This window comes from Mesocricetus auratus, unplaced genomic scaffold (assembly GCF_017639785.1).
Source record: "Mesocricetus auratus isolate SY011 unplaced genomic scaffold, BCM_Maur_2.0 Super-Scaffold_100003, whole genome shotgun sequence".
NCBI classification, from domain to species: domain Eukaryota; kingdom Metazoa; phylum Chordata; class Mammalia; order Rodentia; family Cricetidae; genus Mesocricetus; species Mesocricetus auratus.
In genome coordinates, this window is record NW_024429188.1 from 2,412,086 (window position 1) to 2,436,294 (window position 24,209).

General features: G+C 42.1%; 1 pseudogene; it reads right to left on the minus strand.

Annotated features, from left to right (window-relative positions):
* Positions 1–22,716: 22,716 nt before the first annotated feature.
* On the minus strand, positions 22,717–24,209 carry LOC121139906 (annotated as a pseudogene).

The window sequence follows — 24,209 nt, forward strand, 5'->3', positions numbered from 1 at the left end:
ATCCAGTTATAGCAGCCAACATCAAACTAAATGGACAGAAACTCAACGCAATTCCTCTAAAATCAGGAACAAAACAAGGCTGTCCACTCTCTCCATACCTTTTCAACATGGTACTTGAAGTTCTAGCTATAGGCATACGACAACAAAGGGGGATCAAGGGGATACAAATTGGGAAGGAAGAAGTCAAACTTTCACTGTTTGCAGACGATATGATAGTTTACATCAATGACCCAAAGAACTCTACAAGGGAACTCTTACAGCTGATTAACACCTTCAGCAAAGTGGCAGGTTACAAGATCAACTCAAGAAAGTCAGTAGCCCTACTATATACAGATGATAAAAGGGCTGAAAGAGAAATCAGAGAAACATCACCCTTTACAATTGCCACAAACAACATAAAATACCTTGGGGTAACGCTAACCAAACAAGTGAAAGACCTGTATCGTAAGAACTTTGAATCTTTAAAGAAAGAAATTAAAAAAGCCCTCAGAAAATGGAAAGATCTCCCATGCTCTTGGATAGGTAGGATCAATGTAGTAAAAATGGCAATCCTGCCAAAAGCAATCTACAGATTCAATGCTATCCCCATTAAAATCCAAGCACAATTCTTCACAGACCTTGAAAGAACAATAATCAATTTTGTATGGAAAAACAAAAGACCCAGGATAGCCAAAACAACCCTGTTCAACAAGGCAACGTCCGGAGGCATCACTATCCCTGACCTAAAGCTCTATTATAGAGATATAGTCCTGAAAACAGCTTGGTATTGTCACAAAAATAGACAGGCAGACCAATGGAATCGAATTGAAAATCCGGGTATTAACCCACACACGTACGAACATCTGATCTTTGACAAAGAAGCTAAAAATATACAATGGAATAAAGAAAGCATCTTCAACAAATGGTGCTGGCATAATTGGAGACTGGCATGTAGAAAAATGCGGATCAATCCATGTTTATCGCCATGCACAAAACTTAAGTCCAAATGGATCAAAGACCTCAACATAAATCCAGCCACACTGAACCTCTTAGAAGAGAAAGTGGGTGGTACCCTTGAACGAATTGGTACAGGAGACAGCTTCCTGAACATAACACCAGTAGTACAGACAGTGAGATCAACAATTAATAAATGGGACCTACTGAAACTGAGAAGCTTCTGTAAGGCAAAGGACACAGTCAGCAAGACAAAAAGGCAGCCCACAGAATGGGAAAAAATATTCACTAATCCCACATCTGACAGAGGGTTGATCTCCAAAATTTACAAAGAACTCAAGAAACAAGTCTCCAAAACAGCAAAGGACCCAATTAAGAAGTGGGCTGCAGAACTAAATAGAGAGTTTTCAATAGAGGAGTCTAAAATGGCTGAGAGGCACTTGAGAAAGTGCTCAACATCCTTAGCCATCCGGGAAATGCAAATCAAAGCAACTCTGAGATACCATCTCACTCCTGTCAGAATGGCTAAAATAAAAAACACCAATGACAATTTATGCTGGAGAGGATGTGGTGAAAGGGGGACACTCCTCCATTGCTGGTGGGAGTGCCAACTGGTTCAGCCACTTTGGAAAGCAGTATGGAGATTCCTCAGAAACATGGGAATAAACCTACCACAAGACCCAGCAACTGCACTCTTAGGCATATATCCAAAAGATGCCCATTCATATAACAAAGATGTCTGTTCCACTATGTTCATAGCAGCTTTATTTGTAATAGCCAGAACTTGGAAGCAACCTAGATGTCCCTCACCCGAAGAATGGATAGAGAAAATGTGGTACATCTACACAATGGAGTACTATTCAGCAGAAAAAAATAATGGAATCATGAGATTCGCAGGCAAATGGATGACACTAGAAGAAACCATCCTGAGTGAGGTAACCCAGTCACAAAAAGAGAAACATGGCATGTACTCTCTCATATATGGATTTTAGACATAGATCTGGGGAGTGCCAGCCTACAATCCTATTGCCAGAGAGTCTGGGAAACAGAAACTTCATTTACTGGCTGGTTAAGTACTGAGCTGAACTCAAGAAAGCCAGTATCAGAGAGGGAGGACTGATGATCAAAGGGATTAAGACTGGGCTGGTTGAACCCCAGAAACAGCTGACCAGACAAAGGTTAACTCTTGAATCCCAGGCATCAGCCTGGGAATCCAGCATGGGACTGATCAAGACCCCCTGAATCCGGGTGTCAGTGAGGAGGCCTAGGTAATCTATTGAGCCTTGGACAGCAGATCAGTACCCATCCCAAGTATACACACGGTCTCTGGACTCCCATAGAACAATGTGAGGTGCACTCTCACCCTGAACTCTTGGGGAAGGGTCTAGGCCCTGCCCTATATGAAATGACAGACTATGGACACCCCCATGGAGGGCCTCACCCTCCCTGGGGGAATGAGGGGATAACGGGGGGGGGGGGATGGGGGGAGGGCACGGGAGGAGGGGAGGGAAAGGGAGAGGGACCTCGTACTGACTTGTGAAGCAACCTTGTTTCTTATCTGAATTTAAAATGGAAAATAAAAAAAATTAATAAATAAAAAAAATTCAGAAAAAAAAGATCCAGAAATTTCACTCTTAGGCATATAACCAAAAATGCACATTCATACAATAAGGGCCTCTGTTTAATCACATTTATAGCAGCATTGCTTGTAATAGACAGCTCCTGGAAGCAACCTAGATGTACCTCAACTGAAAAATGGATAAAGAAAATGTTGTACATTTACACATTGGAGTACTACTCAGAAAAAAAGCAATGGAATCTTGAAATTCACAGGCAAATGGATGGGACTAGAAGAAACCATTCTGTGTGAGCTAATCCAGTAACAAAAAGACAAACATGGTATGTACTCACTCATATATGGATTGTAGACACAGAGCAAAGGACTACCAGCCTACAATCCACACCACCAAAAAAGCTAGGAAACAAGGAGAACCCTAAGGCAGACATACATGATTCCCTGGAGAAGGGGAAAGGGAAAAGATTTCCTGAGCTAATTGGAAGCATGGAGTGAGAAGAGAGGGAGTTAGGAGAAGAGAAGTGGAGAAGAGGAGGAGAGAGGAGGACACAAGGGAGCAGGAATATTGGGTCTGGGGAAGAGTAGAGTAGAGCAAGAAAAGAGATACCATAATAGAGGGAGCCATTATAGGTTTAACAAGTAATCTGGCACTAGGGAAATGTCCTGAGATCTACAAGGATGACCCCAATTAATCTATGCAATAGTTGAGAGGCTACCTTAAATGCCCTTCCACTATAATGAGATTGAAGACTACCTTAAATGCCATCATAGTGCCTTCATCCAGTAACTGATGGAAGAAGAATAAACACCCACAGCTAAACAATGATCTCAATTTCTGGAATCCAGTTGCAGGATGGGAGGAGTGATGAGCAAAGGGGTCAAGACCAAGCTGGAGAAACCCACAGAAACAGGGTTTTAGTTAGGAGGCCTGGGAAATCTATGGGGCCTCTGGCAGTGGATCAGTATTTACCCCTAGTATAAGAATGGACTTTAGGAGCCCATCCCAGGTAGAGGGTTTCTCTCTCAGCCTAGACACAAGGGTAAGGGCCTAGACCCTGCTCCAAATGATATGACAGACCTTGAAGATTCCCCATGGAAGGCCTCACCCTCCCTGGGGAGGAGAATGGGAATTGGATAGGTAGTTGGTGGGGGGCAAGGGAGGAGGGGAGGGAAATATAGCTGGGGTTGGCATGTAAAATAGGTTTATTTCTAATTTAAGTTTTAAAAAGGGAAAAAGGAACATAAGACTACAACAGGAATTTTCTACAGTTTAAAAAACCTGCAGCTGGGAGAAGTATGTAAATTAGCACATGCACACACACACACACACACACACACACACACACACACACACGAGTATCCTTCATACAAATAGCAAGAATAGTGAAAAAGAAATCAGTGGAAAAGTACTTACACAACTGTCTCAAAATATATCTTGGGGCAATATTATCCAAGCAAGTGAAAGACTTATGCGATAAAAACCTTTAAGACATTGAAGAAACAAATTGAAGAAGGCAACAGAAGAGGGAAATATTTCCCATGCTCAGGCATGGGTAGTATTAATATAGTAAAAATGGTCATCCTAACAAAATGTTCATCCTGATTTGATGTAATTCCCATCAAAATTCCAATACAGTTCTTCACAGATATTGAAAGGATGATTGTCAGCTTCATATGGAAACCAAAACTAAACCAAACCAAACAAAGTCAAGGAGAGCTAACACATTCAAGAATTGTGTTTTTTTTTAAATAACAACTGTTGAATATCTAGCCGTTCACAATTTTAAGCTATATTTAAAATACCATGGCATACATTGACAAACAAAACAAAAAAATCAGACGCTGATCAATGGAATCCATTTGAAGACTGAGAAATAAATCCAGTCACCTGATTTGTGACAAAGAAACCCAAATTTAACAGTGTAGAAAAAAAAGCGTCTTGACCAAATGATGCTTATCACACTAGATGTCTGCATATAGAGGAGAGGAATGCAAATTAAATCATATTTCTCATCCTGCAAAAATCTCACCTCCTAATGGATCAAAGACCTCACTATAAGGCCAGATAATCTGAATCTGATAAAAGAGAAAGTGTGGGATAGCCATGTATTTGTTGGCACAGAAAAAGACTTTCTCAATACGACACACACAGGCACACCGCAAATAATAAATAGAATCTCATGAAACTGGAAATCTTCTCTATGGCAAAGGGCAGCGTCATTCTTAAAGTGACATCCTACAGAGTGGTAAACAACCATTACCAGCTATGCTTTGGAGAGAAAGGCTTAGTGTCTAGAATATATAAAGAACTACAAATAAAAAAGAACACCAAGAAAATAATTACTTCAAATAAATCCAGGGAGTATAAAGCTAAAGAAGGTTCTCAAAAGATGAAACACAAATAACTGAAAATTCAAAAGTGTATAGCCATCAGGGAAGTGGAAATGAAAACTACTTTGAGACTTGGACTTACTCCAGTCAGATTGACCAAGATCAGTTAATCAAATGACAACACATGCAGGTAAGAATGTTGGGAGAGCAGAACATTTATTCATTGATGATGTGAGTGCAAACCTGTACCATCACTATGGAAATCACTGAAGAGGTTTCTCAGAAAGATTAAAATTGACCTACCATAAGAACCAGCTATACTACTCCTGAGCATATATCCAAATGACTACATCCTACTACAGAGACACTTGCTCATTCACGTTCTTTGTCATTTTATTCATAATAGACAGAAATTGGAAACAGCTTAGCTGACCAACAAGTAATAACTGGAAAAAGAAAATATGGTACATTTCTGCAGTGGAATATTATACAACTATAAGAAAAGCAAAATTGCTGGGCAGTGGTGGCCCATACCTTTTATTCCAGCACTTGGGAGGCAGACAGAGGAGGATCTCTGCAAGTTCGAGACCAGCTTGGTCTATAGGAGCTAGTTCCAGCACAAGCTACAAAGCTACAAAGAAACTCTATCTCAAAAGACCAAAGAAAGAAAACCCCCAAAATTCAAAATTATGGAATTTTCATTTCAGGTAAATGGATGGAGCTAGAAACAATCATTCTGAGATAACGCAGACAGAGAAAGCTAAACAATGAATATTTCCTCTTCTAGGTGGTTGTTAGCTTTTAAGTTTACATGTGTTTTTCAATCCAAATAACTGTAGACGTCAGGTACTTAATTAGGGAGCACAGTGGAGGAGGGCATCTTCAAAAGAAGGGAAAATGTAAAGTTCTGAAGTGTTAACAGAACACTAGAAGGCCTGAATAGGAAATGGTATGGGAAGGCAAGGTAAAGAGGGAATCGGGGGGAGGCCTGGAACTACTACAACAGTTATTTTGGAAGTCATAAGGAACTTGACTATGGTGCAAGCTTTCAAAAGTGTATACTTCAACTTTTTTTTTGTTTTAAGCTTGTTTTAATTTTTGTTTGTTGTTGTTCTCTCTCTTTCTGTGTGTGTGTGTGTGTGTGTATGTGTGTGTGTGTGTGTGTGTGTGTATTTGACGGATAGGGGGAACATAAATTTATGTGGGAAGAGAAGTGAAGAGCATCTGGGAGGAGTCAGGGGAGTGTAAAGTATATGACTACAGTATATTGTTGAAAAATTTAAAATAAAAATGAGATTTTAAAAATCAATGAAATTATATTGTTTCTAGGATAATGCATGCACCCTAAGATCACCATATTAAGCAAACTGAGTTGCAGAAAAATATGTATTGTATTTTCTTTCATTTATGAAACCTCTATTTTGTATAGAAACAGAACATTTTATAGAACACATATATAACACGGAAACAGGAAAAAAACAAGGAAAACTGTAGCAGGAAGTAGAACAGAGAAACTGAACAAAGTAAGAGTTTGCAAAGTGGAAATGTTAATAGCATACTTAAAAGAAACTGTCTTTATGAACTCAAATACTCACTAAGTGAAAATAAAGGATTTAGAGGCAAAAGAGACTCATGGGGGAACCCTGCTTCTTTTAGGTCTAGCCTGCCTGAAACACCCACATTCCCGTCCACTTGTGGTACCACAGTTGGAGTGTCCATATACCGAGCAAATAGACAATTGCGAAATCAGAGAGAAAGAGAGGCAGAATGCTTCACATGCTTTGGTAAGACACAGTTCTGAAAAGGCAAGGAGTCTGAGGAATGGACTGATTTTGGTATCCTGCTTGCCACCCACTACCAGTGTGATGTTGGGGCCTGCTTTCCTGCCTAAAGGTATATCTGAGTCTGTGACAGATGAGTTTATGTTGCACAGAATGTCCCATATTGCCACCAAGGCCACCACCTCTAACCCTGGTGGTGTCCATGGGCCACGCTGTCACCAGGGCCATGTGTATCTGAGGGGCGTGTGCCGCCACCTGCGGGATATGATGACACTGGGCCTGGGTTGCTGCCAGGAGCCAACAGCCATGGCCTGTGTTGATGTCCAAGGCTTCAATAACCACTGAAAGCCTTGCGGACGATTGGTTCTGGTCAAACATCTGAGTCCATGTTGCTCTCCAAGGACCATGCTTCCCTTGGGGCTATGCTAATCTTGATGGCCTGTACCACCACCCAGAGTCATGGTAACATCCAACCCTGGGTTATGGCAAGGAGCTAGGTGTGGGTCTGTGGTCCTACCACAGCCAGGGTGGGTCTGAGTTGATGCCAGGGGAATGGACTTCCTGTTTTGGCTTCTCTACATGAGGTTGGGTCCAGGCTGCTGCTGTGAGCCAGCTCTGTGTCAATGGCCCAACAGCAGCCATGGTCTGGCTTGATGTCCCTTGCTCGTGTTGCCACAGGGAGTCATAGGAAACATGTTTTGAAATCCAAGGACCATGCTGAACCATCCATATTCCTCATTGGCCCCTATATATCTGCCCCTGCCCCTCATTGAACACTATAGCAGGAGAGCTGTTGCTGTCCCCTCCACGGGAGAGATAACCCTAGCACTCGGAGAGATGGCCCCACCCCTCAAGATAAGCATGGCAGAGATGGCCCCAATGGCATGGGCCTAGAAGAGCTGGATCTGCCCCTCACCCGAAGAGGTAGTCACAATGGCCAAAACTGCCCAGCTCAACTACCATCCAGGCTCAGCTACTGGGCATTGGGTTGACCCAAACCAACAGCTGCCTCGTCTTTGACCAGCTGGTGTGCACAAAGTTACTTGTAGTGCAGAATGACAACCTCAGAATCTCCTTGACTCAGGGCAACAACAGAGTATTTGAGAGGTGTTTTAATAGAGCCCAGTGGTGTTGGTGTGCCAGAAAGCAGAACAATGACTTGTTGTGATGAACATTTTGCAGGTGGGGCTGATTGGACAAACGGAGTGTACATCAAGATTCCTGGCAGCTCCAGATGCCACTGGGATGTTGGAAAAGGAGTGGGAAAGATGGAGGGAGGGAGTTATGTTCTATTTTAATATATTTGTTGGGGGGAATCCTGCAGGGGTGGGGGAAGATAGGAAGGGACTGTGAGGAGAGCAGTATTTTGGTGCATTATGTGAAATTCCAAAGAATCAATAAAGAATATCTAAAAATCAAATAATAAATTTTTTAAAAAATTGAACATTTAAATCAATAAAATGAAACGGTAAACTGCATACATAGAGTATGACTCAATATTGTCAACTCGAGTATAATGACCTGGGAACGGTTCCTCCTCTAAGCATGCCTGTAGGAGTGTGTTAATTATACTAATTGAGGTGAAAGGCATGCCCAGTATAGGGGGCCTGGATTCCTGTTTGGGGAATCCTAGATTGTAGAAAAAAAGGTGCAAGATGAGAGCATACACAACATGTATCATGTGTGCTGATTTTGGCTAAAATGTGACTAGATACTTCAAGTTCCAATTACCGTGGAAGTTGTTAAGCACAGCAGTAAGTTGCCTGACATGGTGAACTGTATCCTTGAATTGTGAACCAAACCATTTCTCTATGAAGTTGCCTCTAGGGAGGTTTTCTTTGTTTGTTTTAATTTTTTTAATTTAAGTTACAAACAAGCTTGTTTCACGTGTCAATCCCAGCTCCCTCTCTTCCTCTCCTCCCCTGCCCTTCCCACAAGGCCCCCAGCCCCCCACCCAATCTCCACTCCAATCCCCAGGGACGGTGAGGTCCTATATGATGGATCTCCAGAGTTTTTCATTTCATCCAGGGAAGGACCTAGGCCCTCCTCCAAGAGTCCAGCCTGAGAGAGCATCCCTCATTGTGGGATGGTCAACCAGCGTCTGTTGGGGAAGTCTTATGTCAATAAAGCACTGTCTGGCCTATAGGGAATCTAGATGGGAGGGACTAGGAGTCCAGGAGAACTCTGGGAAGGAGAAACACAAGAGAGTCAAGATGTAATGCCATGGGTGTAGGGAGCCCGGAACCATTCTCCGGTAAGATAAATACTTAGATTAACAATTATGGGGTAATTACTTAAGTCAGCGCTAGCCAGTAAGAAACAAGCAAAGGCCAACAGCTTCATAATTAATATAGCCTCTTGTGTGTTTATTTGGGGACTACAAAGCGGCAGAGCCCAGGCAACTGGGGGGGAAATAAACCAAAGCAGCTAGCAAAGATAAAGCTTCTCTTAACATAATGGTTGTCAGGAGTGGGATTAAATTTCCACGCAAAATAACAAAAGATTTAAAGTAATTTTAGAAACAGAAGAACGGAGAGAAGCACAGATTTTTGATAGCAGCATTTTTCTCAGGTGTTTTGCTAGCGACAAACCGAGATTCACATGTCTCGTTAATGGAATCTTCCTGACTCGGCATAAAAAGAAAAAAAAACATCCAGCAAGGTTGTTTTAAAAGACTCTGCTAACAATTGAAAGGTGTGTACGTACAGCTGGAAGTGGCAGCTTTTGCTGGATGTCAGCATGGACTGAGGCGGTAATCTAGAATCATGCTTCTGCCCGCCATCTTGAAAACGTCAGTTTAAAACAGCTGCGGTTTTACAGATAAGTGGCCAGAAAAACGTAAAGATTTACAGTAAAGTCAGACTTGGATAAATGAAAGCCTCTAAAGGTTTACACTGTGTTTAAAAATATACGTGAGATTGAGAGAGAAAATGAAACGGCAAAGTGGTAAATAAATACAAAGCCGGTGTTGTGGTGGCACACGCCTGTAGGATTTACTCCAGAGGCAGAGGCAGGCAGATTTCCAAAGAGAAACACTGTATCAGAGAAAAATAAATTAAAATAAAGTAATAATATATAAATAAATAAGCCACGTAAAGATGGAAAATACATAGAGAGTCTGGATACTGTACACTATTGTGTTTTTCAGTTTTTTGATTACTCAGGAAGGAACTACTAAAGTACACTTGATTATAAATGCTGCTAAATTAATCCACCTTCTATCTTTCGAAAATGCCTTCACTTCAAAATTTAAGTATAATGATATGTTACTTGGGAAAGGAGATTTTACTTATGTTTCCACAGAAAATGAAAAGCTGAGGAATCCTTCCAGGCTTCTGTGGTTTGACGAACCAAGACCCCCGGAAGCAGTGGACCAGGTGTTCCAACAACTGAAACAGCTAAGATGATGGAGCTTTACAGACCACGAAAATAAGGACTTACACAGGTTTCTGAGTTTTGTCATGATCCCCATGGTATGAACAGCACCCCCTTCCAGCATGAAGCAGTTTGGAATGAGCGACATCCTAATTCCCATCTTGTTTATAAATCTTTGTTTTCATTTAAATGGGGTTGTTTATAATTGGTTAATGATCACAGCCGATCTCTTGTTAATGGTAAAAAGGGGAATTATGGTAGGGGTATTGTTTTTCATTTATTGATACAAATTCAAGGTCAATTTTGTGATATGTATATTTCTCCTCTTGATTAAGTATTGTGCTTATACTGATCTTTTAAAATGTAATGCGTAATTAAATACAGATTATAGATAGTTACTTATAATAGTCAGAATTTATAGTTAGGTACGTTAGGTTTTCTAGATATACAGAAATATATTTGAGATAGATAAACAGTCTTCAAACCTCTCAAAGACCTTCAGAAAATGGCATTTAAAATGGTTTAGGGTTTTTCTTGACAATGAGAAATGTCTGCTCCTGGCAGCACCAATTACATATGAGAGGAAGATGGGCATCGAAGAAACTTGTTGTGGAGTTTGCTTTCAACATGGTAAGATTAGCCATTTGGGCAAGAAACTGCACTTGCCTGTACTACTTGACTGTTGTTGTATAATCTGGACATGCAAGACCCACAGAAAAGTGACTGCTGAAATCAGTCTTACAGGGTTCCTGCTTCATGGAAGAGTCTACCAGACTTTCTGCAGGACACAGAAAAATGACTGACAGACTGCCAATGCAGATGGACAGTTTGAAATTTCCTGCTTTGCTGAGAAGTGGCCTATGGCCTGAAGATGGATGCCCAAACCTTACAGAGGAACTTTGGGTGACTGTCCAGGCAGTAAGATATCTCTGTCAATCCTAGTGATTACATATTATCCTTCTGTGGTCTTTGATGGAGTTGAAGACAGATAGTTATAATTATAGTTTTCCTTAGTTATGATGAAAGATGAGCTAAATATAGAACTTTGGACTCACAAGGATGGGATGGATGATATTTTCTTTAAATCTTGCTAAAATATTGTAACTATGTTCTTACTTGATATCTGTTCTGTTATATACAATTTGACTATGTTAAAGTTAAGACCTTTCTTTTTGTTTATACAGAAAAGAGGAGATGTTGGGGAAGTCTTATGTCAATAAAGCACTGTCTGGCCTATAGGGAATCTAGATGGGAGGGACTAGGAGTCCAGGAGAACTCTGGGAAGGAGAAACACAAGAGAGTCAAGATGTAATGCCATTCTCCGGTAAGAGAAATACTTAGATTAACAATTATGGGGTAATTACTTAAGTCAGCGGTAGCCAGTAAGAAACAAGCAAAGGCCAACAGGTGCATAATTAATATAACCTACTGTGTGTTTATTTGGGACTGATGCAGCTCTGGAATCAGGCTGGCGGGAAAGCTTCTCACAAGAAAAAGCTTCTCTTAAAAAACGTCTGTTTTTACGCCAGGGATAAATACTACCCAAGGCCCCATAGTTTACCTAGGCCTCATCACTGACACCTACATTAATGAAGTCTGGGTCAGTCCCATGCTTTCCACATAGCCATTAATCTGGGGTCAAGGAGCTCCCCCTTGTTCAGTTCAACTGTTTCTATGGGTTAAACCAGCTCAGTCTTAACTTCTTTGCTGATCATTTCTCCCTTTCTGACACTGGATTCCAGGAGTTCAGTTCAGTGTTTGTCTGTGGATGTCTGCCTCTGCTTTCATCAGTCTCTGGATGAAGGCTCTGTTTTCCAGAGGCTCTGGCAGTGGGATTGTCTGCTGGCACTCCCCTGATTCACGTCTAAAATCCATATATGAGTGAGTACATACCATGTTCCTCTTTTTATGACTGGATTACCTCACTCAAGATGGTTTCTTTTAGTGCCGTCCATTTTCCTGCAAATTTCAAGATTCCATTGTATTTTTCCTCTGAGGAGTACTCCATTGGGTAAATGTACCACATTTTTCTATCCACTCTTCAGCTGAGGGGCACCCAGGTTTCTTCCAGGTTTGGCTATTAAAAATAATGCTGCTATGAACCTGATCTTTCACAAGGAAGCTAAAATTATACAATGGAATAAAGAAAACATTTTCAAAAATGGTGCTGACATAACTGGCGGCTGACATGAAGAAGACTGCCAATAGATCTATGTCTATCACCATACAGTAAACTTAAATCCAAATGGAGAGGCTTTCTAGCACAGCAATGGAAAAAGAAACTAAGACACAAGGTGCTGGAGAAGGGAGGCTGTTGCTGTGAAGAACCTAAGTGATTCCTTGGCCTCCCTCTCTAATGCTTCTGGGCTGAAACATGCAAGAGTTTGGTACTTTGGACTAGGAAAGCCTTCCCATGCTGGAAGGAGATTTTCATGGGGAATTCTGCAAGAAGCTAGAAATCAAGAAATATGAGAGCCATGGAGAAAATAGCGGCCAAATCATGAGGTTTCAAAGGAAAGCTATCATGATATTTTGGCAGTGAAACTGCCTTCATTCTCTCCATACACTTTAGTCTGAATGAAGCTAAATTTAAAGATAATGACCAGTTTATTTTGTAGAGGACAATTCTAGACAAGCAAGCATAGGCTGGAGAGAGGCCTCAGTGGTTCATAGAACTGACTGCCCTTCCAGAGCATCTGCATTCAATTTCCAGCATGCATACTTGCTCACAACATCTATAACTCCAGTCCCAGAGGATCCAGTGCCCTTTTTTGGCCTCCATGGGCATACATGTAGGTAAATCACCATGCACAGAAATAAAGAAGTTTTTTTGTGTGTGTGTATTTTTTTATTTTAATTTTAAATAGCTTGTTTTACATGTCAATCCCAGTTCCCTCTCCCTCCCCTCCTCCCGCACTCCCCTTCCACCCTCCCTCCCACCCTATTGCCAAATCCTTCCACATAGGGGATGTCTAGAGTCTATCATTTTACTCTTGGTAGGGTCAAGGTACTCCCCTAAGAGTCCAGGCTGAGAGAGCATCTCTCTTTGTGCTATAGGCACATGAAGACAGATTGTATACCAGGGATAGACACTGATCCACAGCTCAGGGCCCCATAGGTTGTCCAGGCCTTCTCACTGACACTCACATTTGGGGGTCCAGATCAGTCCCATTCTGGCCTCCCCACTGTCGGTCTGGGGTCCAAGAGCACTCCCCTGTTCAGATCAGCTGTCTCTGCTGGTTTTGCCAGCCCATTCTTTGCCAATTTGCTCATCATTCCTCTCTCTCTGTCACTGGGTTCCTTGGGTTCAGTTCAGTGCTTAGCTGTGTGTTTGCCTCTGCTTCCATCAGTCCCAGGATGAAGGCTCCCGGATAGTTATAGACATCAAGTTCATTATCAGGAATGGGCATTCGAGGTGGTCCCTCCACTATTGCTTAGCTTGCCAATTGATGTTATACCTTTAGATCACTCGAGGTCACTCTGGTGCCTGATCTGTCTTCGATCCTATGATTCCCTCTTCCCCCTATTCTACCCCCACCCCCTCAACTTCCTGTTCCCCCATGACCAACTCCCTTCCTCTTTACCCCCTCTATTCTTCCCAGGTCCCACTACCCCCCTCGCCCTGTTCCCCATCCATTCAGAGGATCTTGTCTCCATCCTCTTCTCTTGGGTACTATGCATATATGCATATCTTTTAGGTTCTTTCCTGTTTCCCAGACTCTCTATCTGTGGGAGTGCAGACTGGCACTATCCTGATCCATATCTAAAATCCATATATGAGTGAGTACATACCATGTTTGTCTTTTTGCGACTGGGTTACCTCACTCAGGATGGTTTCTTCCAGTGCTATCCATTTCCCTGCGAATTTCAAGATTCCATTGTTTTTTTCTGCTGAGTAATACTCCATTGTGTAAATGTACCACATTTTCTCTATCCACTCTTCAGTTGAGGGGCATCTAGGTTGCTTCCAGGTTCTGGCTATTACAAACAATGCTGCTATGAACATAGTGGAGCAGATGCCCTTGTTGTATGAACCTGCCTCATTTGGATAAATGCCTAAGAGTGGAATTGCTGGGTCTAGTGGTAGATTAATTCCCATTTTCCTGAGGAATCTCCATACTGATTTCCAAAGAGGCTGTATGAGTCGGCATTCCCACCAGCAGTGGAGGAGTGTTCCTCTCTCTCCACATCCCCTCCAGCATAAATTGTCTTCGGTGTTTTTGATTCTAGCCATTCTGACAGGAGTAAGATGGTATCTCAGAGTTGTTTTGATTTGCATTTCCCTGATGGCTAAGGATGTTGAGCACTTTCTTAAGTGTCTCTTGGCCATTTTAGCCTCCTCTACTGAGAATTCTCTATTTAGCTCTGTACCCCACCTTTCAAGTGGATCCTTTGGTGTTTTGGAGACTTGTTTCTTGAGTTCTTTGTAAATTTTGGAGATTAGCCCTCTGTCAGATGTAGGGTTAGTGAATATCTTTTCCCATTCTGTGGCCTGCCTTTTTGTCTTTTTGATTGTGTCCTTTGCCTTACAGAAGCTTTTTAGTTTCAGAAGGTCCCATTTGTTAAATGTTGATCTCAGTGCCTGTGCCACTGGTGTTATGTTTAGGAAGTGGTCTCCTGTACCAACTCGTTGAAGAGTATCTCCCACTTTCTCTTCTAAAAGTTTCAGTGTGGCTGGATGTATGTTGAGATCTTTGATCCATTTGGACTTAAGTTTTGTACAAGGCGATAAACATGGATCTATCTGCAGTCTTCTGCATACCACTACCCAGTTATGCCAGCACCATTTGTTGAAGATGCTTTCTTTTTCCACTGTACAGTTTTAGCTTCTTTGTCAAAAATCAGGTGTTCATAGGTGTGTGGGTTAAAATTAGGGCTTTCGATTCGGTTCCATTGGTCTACCTGCCTATTTTTGTGCCAATACCAAGCTGTTTTCAGGACTATAGCTCTATAATAGAGCTTGAAGTCAGGTATGGTGATGCCTCCTGAAGTTCCTTTATTGTATAGGGATGTTTTGGCTATCCTGGGCCTTTTGTTTTTCCATATAAAGTTGATTAATGTTCTTTCCAGGTCCTTGAAGAATTGTGATGGAATTTTGATAGGGATTGCATTGAATCTATAGACTGCTTTTGGCAAGATTGCCATTTTTATTATGTTGATCCTACCAATCCAAGAGCATGGGAGATCTTTCCATTTTCTGGTATCTTCTTTGATTTCTTTCTTCAAAGACACAAAGTTCTTGATATACAGGTCTTTCACTTCCTTGGTTAACATTATCCCCAGATATTTGATGCTGTTTTTGGCTATTGTAAAAGGTGATGTTTCTCTGATTTCTTTCTCAGTCACTTCATCATCTGTATAAAATAGGGCCACTGATTTTTTTGAGTTTACCTTGTATCCTGCCACATTGCTGAAGGTGTTTATCAGCTCTAGGAGTAACCTTGTGGAGTTTTTTGGGTCACTTATGTAAACTATCATATCATCTGCAAATAATGAAAGTTTGACTTCTTCTTTTCCTATTTGTATCCCCTTTATCTCCTTTTGTTGTCTTATTGCTGTAGCTAGAACTTCAAGTACAATATTGAAGAGATATGGAGAGAGTGGACAGCCTTGTCTTGTTCCTGATTTTAGAGGAATTGCTTTGAGTTTCTCTCCATTTAGTTTGATGTTAGCTGTTGGTTTACTGTATATTGCTTTTATTATATTCAGGTACGTTCCTGTTATCCCTGATCTCTCTAGGACCTTTATCATGAAGGGGTGCTGGATTTTGTCAAAGGCTTTTTCAGCATCTAGTGAGATGATCATGTGGTTTTTCTTTCGCAGATTGTTAATATGGTGGATTACATTGATAGATTTTCTAATGTTGAACCATCCCTGCATTCCTGGAATGAAGCCTACTTGATCATGGTGGATGATTTTTCTGATGTGTTCTTGAATCCGGTTTGCAAGTATTTTATTGAGTATTTTTGCATCAATGTTCATGAGGGAAATTGGTCTATAGTTCTCTTTCTTAGTTGTGTCTTTGTGTGGCTTGGGTATCAAGGTAATTGTAGCCTCGTAGAAAGAGTTTGGCAGTGAGCCTCCTGCTTCTATAGTGTGGAATACTTTGACGAGTATTGGAATGAGCTCTTCTTTGAATTTCTGGTAGAATTCTGCACTGAAGCCATCTGGGCCTGGGCTTTTTTTGTTTGGGAGACTTTTGATGACTGCTTCTATTTCATTAGGGGTTATAGGTCTGTTTAGATTATTTATCTGTTCTTGATTTAGTTTTGGCAAGTGATATCTATCCAGGAAATTGTCCATTTCCTTTAAATTTTCAAATTTTGTGGAGTACAGATTTTCAAAGTATGCCCTGATGATTCTCTTGATTTCCTCAGAGTCCGTTGTTATGTCCCCTTTCTCATCCCTGATTTTGTTAATTAGCATGTTCTCTCTCTGTCTTTTGGTTAGTTTGGACAGAGGTTTGTCTATTTTGTTGATTTTCTCAAAGAACCAACTCTTTGTTTCATTGATTCTTCTCAATGTTTTCCTGGTTTCTACTTGATTGATTTCAGCCCTCAATTTGATTATTTCCTGGCGTCTGCTCCTCCTGGGGGAGTTTGCTTCTTTTTGTTCTAGAACATTCAGCTGTGCTATTAATTCTCTAGTATGACTGTTCTCCAGTTTTTTCATGTGGGCACTTAGTGCTATAAACTTTCCTCTCAGCACTGCTTTCAAAGTGTCCCATAAGTTTGTGTATGTTGTGTCTTCATTCTCATTGAAATCGAGGAAGTCTTTAATTTCTTTTTTTATTTGTTCCTTTACCCAGGGATGGTGCAATTGTGCATTGTTCAATCTCCATGAGTTTGTAGGGTTTCTGCGATTTGTGTTATTGTTGAATTCTAATGTTAATGCATGGTGGTCTGATAAGATGCAGGGGGTTATTCCAATTTTTTGTATCTGTGGAGATTTGCTATGTTTCCTATTATGTGGTCAATTTTAGAGAAGGTTCCATGTGGTGCCGAGAAGAAGGTATATCCCTTTGTATTTGGGTGGAATGTTCTATAGATGTCTGTTAAACCCAGTTGGGTCATAACTTCTATTAATTCTTTTGTTTCTTTGTTAAGTTTCTGTCTGGAGGTCCTATCTAGCGGTGAGAGCGGAGTGTTGAAGTCTCCTACTATTAGTGTGTGAGATTTTATGTGCATTTTGAGCTTTAGTAATGTTTCTTTCACGAATGTAGGTGCCTTTGTATTTGGGGCGTAGATATTTAAAATCGAGACTTCGTCTTGATGTATTTTTCCTTTGATGTATATGAAGTGCCCTTCTTCATCTCTTTTGATTGATTTTAATTTGAAGCCTAATTTGTTAGATATTAGGATTGCTACGCCCGCTTGTTTCTTGGGGCCGTTTGATTGGAAGATCTTTTCCCAGCCCTTTACTCTGAGATAACGTCTGTCTTTGGTGTTGAGATGTGTTTCTTGTATGCAGCAGAAGGAAGGGTTCTGTCTTCGTATCCATTCTGCTAGTCTGTGTCTTTTTATAGGTAAGTTGAGGCCATTGACATTGAGGGATATTAATGACCATTGATTGGTGATCCTTGTTTGCGCTTGAGTTATTGTTAGTGAAGTTATTTTGTGTAGTTTCTCCTCACTTTTTCTTTTAGTGTTTTGTAAAGTATGATTCTATATTGCCTGTGTCTTTGTGAATGTAGTTATCTTCCTTGGCTCTAGGTTTTCCTTCTAGCATTTTCTGTAGAGCTGGATTCATGGATACGTATTGTTTAAATCTGGCTTTGTCATGGAATATTTTGTTTTCTCCATCTATGGTAATTGAGAGCTTTGCTGGATATAGTAGTCTGGGCTGGCATCCTTGTTCCCTTAGCGTTTGTAGGACATCTGACCAGGATCTTCTGGCTTTCATCGTTTCCATTGAGAAGTCAGGTGTAATTCGGATAGGTCTGCCTTTATATGTTACTTGGCCTTTTTCTTTAGCTGCTCTTAATATTTTCTCTTTGCTCTGTAGGTTTGATGTTTTGATTATTATATGGCGAGGTGACTTCTTTTTCTGGTCAAGCCTATTTGGTGTTCTGTAAGATTCTTGTACTTTCATAGGCATATCTTTCTTTAGGTTAGGGAAGTTTTCTTCTATGATTTTGTTGAATATGTTTTCTGTACCTTTAAGTTGAAGTTCTTCACCTTCTTCTATACCTATTATTCTCAGGTTTGGCTTCTTCACGGTGTCCCATATTTCCTGAATATTTTGTGTTAAGGATTTGTTGGTTTTGAGATTTTCTTTGGTTGACGATGCTATGTCCTCTAATGAGTCTTCAACACCTGAGATTCTCTCTTCTATCTCTTGTATTCTATTGGTGATGCTTGCATCTGTAATTCCAGACCGTTTACCGAGCTTTTCTATTTCCAGCATCCCTTCATTCTGTGTTTTCTTTATCGTTTCTATTTCAGCTTTCAATCCTTCAACTGTTTGAGCTGTTTCCTTAATTTTCTTGGTTGTTTTTTCTTGGTGCTCTTTAGATTCTTTGAGAGATTTGTTTATTTCTTGAATTTTTCCCCCATTTCATGGATTTTTTTGTTTGTTTTTTCTTCTATTTCTTTAAGGGATTTCCTCGTTTCTTCTTTGAGGCTCTCCATCATCTTCATGAAATAATTTTTAAGGTCTGTCTCCTCTTCTTCATCTATGTAGTGCTTTTCAGGTCTTGCTGGTCTTGGATCCCTGGATTCTGGTGGGGTCATGTTGGTGTTTCTATTGCTGAGTGATCTCTTATTCTGTCTTCTTCCCATCTCTTCTTCCAGTGGGTGCTGGTGGGGGCTTTCTGTCTCCACTGGTCTCCTTCCTTACTGCAGCTGAAGCTGAAGCTGGCCTCACTGGGGTTGGGGTCTTGGAGGGGCTGATCTCTTTCCTGAAGCTGGGCTCGCTGGGTTGGGGTCTTGGAGGGGCTGATCTCTTTAATGTGTGGGCGGCTCTTCTGAAGCTGGGCTCGCTGGGTTGGAGTCTTGGAGGGGCTGATCTCTTTCCTGTATGGGCGGCTCTTCTGGAAGCCGGGAGCGGCCCCAAAGATGGAGGGGGATGGGTGATGGGCGGGTGGTCCCAGCCGGGGACCCAATCTCACCTGAAGCTTGGCTCGCTGGGTTGGGGTCTTGGAGGGGCTGATCTCTTTCCTGTGTGGGCGGCTCTTCTGGAAGCCGGGAGCGGCCCCAAAGATGGAGGGGGATGGGTGATGGGCGGGTGGTCCCAGCCAGAGACCCAATCTCACCTGAAGCTGGGCTCGCTGGGTTGGGGTCTTGGAGGGGCCTGTGTGGGCGGTTCTTCTGGAAGCCGGGAGCGGCCCCGAAGATGGAGGGTGATGGGTGATGGGCGGGTGGTCCCAGCCAGGGACCCAATCTCACCTGAAGCTGGGCTCGCTGGCTTGGGGTCTTGGAGGGGCCTGTGTGGGCGGTTCTTCTGGAAGCCGGGAGCGGCCCCGAAGATGGAGGGGGATGGGTGATGGGCGGGTGGTCCCAGCCAGAGCCCCAATCTCACCTGAAGCTGGGCTCGCTGGGTTGGGGTCTTGGAGGGGCTGATCTCTTTCCTGTGTGGGCAGCTCTTCTGGAAGCCGGGAGCGGCCCAGAAGATGGAGGGGGATGGGTGATGGGCGGGTGGTCCCAGCCAGAGACCCAATCTCACCTGAAGCTGGGCTCGCTGGGTTGGGGTCTTGGAGGGGCCTGGGTGGGCGGTTCTTCTGGAAGCCGGGAGCGGCCCTGAAGATGGAGGGGGATGGGTGATGGGCGGGTGGTCCCAGCCAGAGCCCCAATCTCACATGAAGCTGGGCTCGCTGGGTTGGGGTCTTGGAGGGGCTGATCTCTTTCCTGTGTGGGCGGCTCTTCTGGAAGCCGGGAGCGGCCCCAAAGATGGAGGGGGATGGGTGATGGGCGGGTGGTCCCAGCCGGGGACCCAATCTCACCTGAAGCTGGGCTCGCTGGGTTGGGGTCTTGGAGGGGCCTGTGTGGGCTGTTCTTCTGGAAGCCGGGAGTGGCCCCGAAGATGGAGGGGGATGGGTGATGGGCGGGTGGTCCCAGCCAGAGACCCAATCTCACCTGAAGCTGGGCTCGCTGGGTTGGGGTCTTGGAGGGGCCTGTGTGGGCGGTTCTTCTGGAAGCCGGGAGCGGCCCCGAAGATGGAGGGGGATGGGTGATGGGCGGGTGGTCCCAGCCAGAGCCCCAATCTCACATGAAGCTGGGCTCGCTGGGTTGGGGTCTTGGAGGGGCTGATCTCTTTCCTCAATAAAGAAGTTTTAAAAACAGGTAGTATTCAGGCTAGTGATGAGAAAGCAATTGTGACTCTCTCATTTTCTTCCTTTTTAAAATTTAAGTTAGAAAAAAAAATCTTGCTTCCCACCCCCAAAAGGTCTGCCAATCCACGACCTAATCTCCACACTGATCCCCAGGAAGGGTGAGGCCCTCCATGTAGGATCTCCAGAGTCTATCATTTCACTCAGGGCAGGGCCTAACCCCTCTCCCAAGATTCCAAGATGAGAGAGCATTCCTTATTGTGGGATGGGCAGCCAAAATGCAATTGTAACTCTTAAAGACATCAGCACAGGGAAAGCTGTGTTGCACTGAGATCAGGGGAAATGACTTCTGAGGGCAAAGCACAACTTCTTGTAGACTCCACCCTGTGATGATCCTAACACATTAAAAGAGAAAATGTCCAAGGAGAACGCCTTTCTTTTTATTCAAAACCAACTGTGTAAGAAAGACTTTTCCTTTAACCTATAGAACTTCTTTTTTATTTTGTGTGTTCAAAATTAAGAAACCTCAGAGTTTTCCATATGTGGAAGGGTTTGGGATGCCTACTCCACAAAATTACAACTCCTCCTCTTCCTCATCCTCCTCTCACGGTTCAGGGAACACTGCAGAAGAGGGTGGCAGAAAGACTGTAAGATCTATAAGTCAAGGAGGACTGTCACAAAACAATGTGTTTTAGACACGACGGGCAGCTTCAATCATTTATCAACAGCTAAAATTGCATACACAGCACCCAAGTCTCCCATACGATCTATCATAATCTTTATTCCAGCAGAGTTGATGGAGCATTTCACAAGGCTCCAATTCTGGTTGATGAGCTGCAGACAATTGAGAACTGTCTGGGGAGAGAAAGTTGGTTTTCTTCAGAGATAGGTTCCCTGGTAGGTTGTCCATAGTTCAGTGGACAGCTCTACACCCATGTGCATATGGACAACAATTTGGACTCAGTCGATCATATATAAAAAAAATTAAGTTGTTAGGGGATGTTAGAAGATAGACCCAGAATTTGGGGGGGGGAGGCTATGTGAATAAAAACCAAAAGATATCCAGGAATGAAAGAAAAATAATTCAGATAATTCAAAGGAATGAAAAAAAGTGCTGGAACTGTTTAATGGGGATTTTTCAAGTAGGACTAAATGCATTTTATATCATAAGATGGTTGTGATCCTATGAGGACAAAAGGATGGAATGTTATGGATGTAGAGCGATGTCTTTGTGTGACCTGTTGGTAGGGGGTAGAGTTGTGATAGCTAGAGTGGTCACCTCGACAATGGTAAAGCTGAGTACTTCATAGTGCTCATCTCTTTCGAGATTTTATGTGACCAACTACTTCAAACTCCTGCCATGCTGGATGGTATTCTTCAAGTATGAGATGAGATAAACTCCCTCCTCCACTTCCTAGCCCCCCCACCCCATATGTTGCTTTCTTGTGGGTATTTTATAACAGCAACAGGGAAAGAAACTAAGGATGAGAAAGTGAACAGGATACTGTGAAATAAATCATCTCTTGATAACTAGAATACTGGAATCATTGGGAACCATTTTTCATTTCCTGGTTTGTTTATCCATTTCAAAAATTTCACTCTTTTTATTTAGAGTTACATAAATGCGTAAGTATGTGTATGTAAAGATGTATGCTTCCATGTAAATACATTGCATATATAAGTCATTTGCTGGGCATTGGTGGCACATGCCTTTAATCCCAGCACTCACCAGGCAGAGGCAGGTGGATCTCTGTGAATTCGAGGCCAGCCTGGTCTATAGAGTGAGTTCCATGACATCCTCCAAAACAATACAGAGAAACCCTGTCTCGAAAAATCAAACAAACAAAAAAGAAAATATATATTAAAGTGCACATGTATTTACAGATAATCAGCAGTAAAAGCTATCCAAGTCATGTAAAAATGATCTGAAAAACCATTCTATAGTACCGATAAACTATATGTTACACGATATGGAAACACTATTTGGTTATTTGAACGCATACATTAACTGTGACTAATCTCAGATGCCTTTTTGACCAAGATTTTAAATCTTGCAAGCTTATAGATAAGATATAAGAGTTTCAGCCATAGAGAGACTTTTTTATTTTGTCTCAACGTTAGTGTCAAATCTATCTGACAAGTATATTTAGATGTTTGTCCTTGCAAATATAGGCTCTTATTTCCATTCAAAGACTGACTGTTGATGGTGAAGTGAAATCAAAAAACGAGCTTTCTTTGATTTGTTTTGAAAAATACTCTGTTGGACATTAAAGTTTTCTTCACAAAGGCACAGAAACGAAGGGAAGATGGACAGCATTCGTTTGTGGTGGTACCAAACTTGTAAGATTTGTTTTTCATTGTGTTGTCAGTCATATTGATGGTATTCTTAGCACAGCCTTCATATTAAATGAGTTATTCAATGTTCTCAAACTCCTCCTGTGGTCTAATAAATATTACAGGTTTCCTGCATTAGCTGCTGTTATAAACAGGAAGTTGCAGAAAAGATAAAAAGGGAAAGTTAAAATGTTGCTATCGAACTGCATTACACTTTTCTCCTCGTTATTTTTAAAGGTAACGATTTTATGACCAGTTGTCTTACTGAAAGTTGGTTTTCCATCAGAGTCAAAATGCAACAAAGTTATTCTGAATATTATATTCCATACCTGTGTTCAGCCAGCTGAGTCATTGTGGTACTGACCCCTTTGCTTGAAAATAATATCACGGTTGGTAAAGATGATACGTAAAGGAAAGCCAAATTTGCAACCTGACCACTTGCAGGAGTATGCACCATCACCGTTAATCCTTATACAACATCTCCTGCTGCGTCCTTCAAGTTCTTTTTCATTGATGGTTCTCGGCCCAATTTCCCTGTGCTGCTGTACCCATAGCAAAGTCAGCCACTGTTGTTTATAAACAGTGGACAACCATTCTAAAGTATTAGGCGATCTTGTTCAAGAATACTCGTGGAGGCCATGTCAAAGATGATATGCTGAAACCTCAGTTGTTTGAACACTGGTTGAAATACTAGCCCTTCTTCAGTTTCAAGAAAAGTGATGTTGTCAGTGAATTCCCTGTGCCTGGAAAGCCAGCTGTTGGCATTAGCAAAGATATGTTTCACTGAACCTTTCCAGCGAGGATTAAAATAAAGGAACATCCATGCTTTTAGGGTGGTATATAGATCAAATTCCTTTTGCAACATGAGTAGGTCAGATGACGAGACAAGTATATACATGATCTTTATATCAATTTCTCTGTAAAGTCTAACATTTGGGTGTATCATCCTGTTGCAAAGAAGCCAGTCAAAGCACTGTGACTTTACAGATTTCAATCTATATGTTTCTGCTGTTGTGTAGTATGAACACACAGTTTTCATATTAATGGTTTTCCTCATGGTCTCATTACATTGCTGAATTACCTGCTCTACCTGAAGCAGGCATGCTACTGTCAGAACATGAGGAATTTGTCGAGGCTTCATTGGCAAGTCCTTGTCCCTGTACAATGAACCCAACACAAAATCCAAAGGCCAGATATTTATGTGATGGTTCTTAATCTCCAAGTCAATAATATCACTGTGCGGCTCTTTCCAAGTATCTTTGAGCATATTAGCAAAGTACCCCGACTGGCATAAAAATACTTTGTGCAAAGACCACACTTTCCCTAGAGCATGGACTTTGACACCACTGTCTTCCCCACCCAAAAATAAAGTTTGGTAAGTATACTTAGTTGAGAGCTTACTTTTCTTTCCGTAGAAGACGCCAAAAACTTGCTGTAGGTTTACAACCTGAGATCCATGGATGCTCCAGCTCGGCCACATCCAGTCCCAACTCCTCCAATTGCGCTTGCGACTGCCAGACACGCTTCTGGGACCAGCACTGCATTCAGGCTGCTCTAGCTCTGCTAAACTGGAGTCGTCAGGTCTCCAGACTTGGGTGCTGCAATGTCCCAT